The following is a 2,500-nucleotide window of genomic DNA, read 5'->3' on the forward strand; positions in this document are numbered from 1 at the left end:
TTGGTGAAACAATCCATCAGATGTTGGTTGATTCTTGGAGCAAATGTGGTCACACGGCGTGCATTACTGGACACAACCTGCAGAGGCGCCGTTGAGTCACCCTGATCATTTGCCCCATAGACAATAAAGGGCGCTTACTCGCTGCACGTTTCCATGTCAGCAGCCAAGGTGAGCTTTTTTTTTCATCTGGTTTTAATATATTTTATACAACATACCACTGTTGGGATATAATTAAGATAATGAAGTGATTAATAAATGTTTAATATATACATGCTTGGAATAGACCGTGCAACTAATCATATCCTCTAAGTCAGAGTTTTTCAACCTTTTTTGAGCCAAGGCACATTTTTTGCGTTGAAAATATCTGGAGGCACACCACCAGCAGAAATCATTAAAAAAACGAAACTCAGTTGACAGTAAAAAGTCGCAATTGTTGGATATGACTTTAAACCATAACCAACTATGTATCAATATAGCTCTTGTCTCAAAGTAGGTCTACTGTCACCACCTGTCACATCACGCCATTTTTTGCTGTTTTCCTGTGTGTAGTGTTTTGGTTCTTGTCTTGCGCTCCTATTTTGGTGGCTTTTCTCTTTTTTTGGTATTTTCCTGCAGCAGTTTCATGTCTTCCTTTGAGCGATATTTCCCGCATCTACTATGTTTTAGCAATCAAGAATATTCCAGTTGTTTTTATCCTTCTTTGTGGGGACATTGTTGACTGTCATGTCATGTCATGTTCGGATGTACATTGTGGACGCCGTCTTTGCTCCACAGTAAGTCTTTGCTGTCGTCCAGCATTCTGTTTTTGTTTACTTTGTAGCCAGTTCAGTTTTAGTTTCGTTCTGCATAGCCTTCCCTACGCTTCAATGCCTTTTCTTAGGGGCACTCACCTTTTGTTTATTTTTTGTTTAAGCATTAGACACCTTTTTACCTGCTTCCGACATCTACAAAGCAATTAGCTACCTGCTGCCACCTACTGATGTGGAAGAGTATTACACGGTTACTCTGCCAAGCTCTAGACAGCACCGACACACAACAACAACAACACATAATTTGCAGACTATAATTACTGGTTTGCTGTATCGGTACAGTGGTTGAAAAACACTGCTCTAAGTTCCAGTTGGAACTGGGTCCAAGTTCAAGCACACGCACGTTCACTCTTATCGGCCACATTCTTGCTACTGTTGACGTGGCTTCTTTGCCGAGAGTCTGAAGGACCACACCAGATATGAAGTCGGATTCCAGTAAGGAGAAGGCAGAGTAAGATTCCACGCCTGGAAGCAGACACCTCATCGCATATTCATACATTGTGATATATGTTGTAAATCGCCGTGTTGAAAGCTACTAGGGACAGATATCGCTCAGACAAATTGTATTAGAATTGTATCCAATAGGGCAGTGTTTTTCAACCACTGTGCCGCGGCACACTAGTGTTCCGTGAGATACAGTCTGGTGTGCCGTGGGAGATTATCTAATTTCACCTATTTGGGTTAAAAATATTTTTTGCAAACCAGTAATTATAGTCTGCAAATTATGTGTTGTTGTTGAGTGTCGGTGCTGTCTAGAGCTCGGCAGAGTAACCGTGTAATACTCTTCCATATCAGTAGGTGGCAGCCGGTAGCTAATTGCTTTGTAGATGTCGGAAACAGCGGGAGGCAGCGTGCAGGTAAAAAGGTGTATAATCGCTTAAACCAAAAATAAACAAAAAATGAGTGCCCCTAAGAAAAGGTATTGAAGCTTAGGGAAGGCTATGCAGAACGAAACTAAAACTGAACTGGCTACAAAGAAAAAAACAGAATGCTGGACGACAGCAAAGACTTACTGTGGAGCAAAGACGGCGTCCACAATGTACATCCGAACATGACATGACAATCAACAATGTCCCCACAAGGAAGGATAAAAACAACTGAAATATCCTTGATTGCTAAAACAAAGTAGATGCGCTCAAAATATCAAATATCGCGCAAAAAGAAGACATGAAACTGCTACAGCAAAATACCAAAAAAAGACAAAAAGCCACCAAAATAGGAGTGCAAGACAAGAACTAAAACACTACACACAGGAAAACAGCAAAAAACTCCAAATAAGTCACAGCGTGATGTGACAGGTAGTAAATGATAAATGATAAATGGGTTATACTTGTATAGCACTTTTCTACCTTCGAGGTACTCAAAGCGCTTTGACAGTATTTCCACATTCACCCATTCACACACACATTCACACACTGATGGCGGGAGCTGCCATGCAAGGCGCTAACCAGCAGCCATCAGGAGCAAGGGTGAAGTGTCTTGCCCAAGGACACAACGGACATGACTAGGATGGTAGAAGGTGGGGATTGAACCCCAGTAACCAGCAACCCTCCGATTGCTGGCACGCCGTAGTGACAGTACACCTACTTTGAGACAAGAGCTATATTGATGCATGCTTGGTTATGTTTTAAAGTCATATCCAACAATTGCGACGACGACTTTTTACTGTCAACTAAGTATCGTTTTTAATG

The 2,500-nt window shown here is 41.6% G+C and overlaps 1 protein-coding gene across 2 annotated transcripts in view; it reads right to left on the reverse strand.

Moving 5' to 3' along the window:
* Positions 1-2,500, reverse strand: part of slc25a4 (solute carrier family 25 member 4) — a 78,901-nt gene that overhangs the window by 599 nt on the left and 75,802 nt on the right. The gene's annotated exons all lie outside the window — the stretch shown is intronic.

This window comes from Entelurus aequoreus, linkage group LG18 (genome assembly GCF_033978785.1).
Source record: "Entelurus aequoreus isolate RoL-2023_Sb linkage group LG18, RoL_Eaeq_v1.1, whole genome shotgun sequence".
In the NCBI taxonomy this organism is placed as follows: domain Eukaryota; kingdom Metazoa; phylum Chordata; class Actinopteri; order Syngnathiformes; family Syngnathidae; genus Entelurus; species Entelurus aequoreus.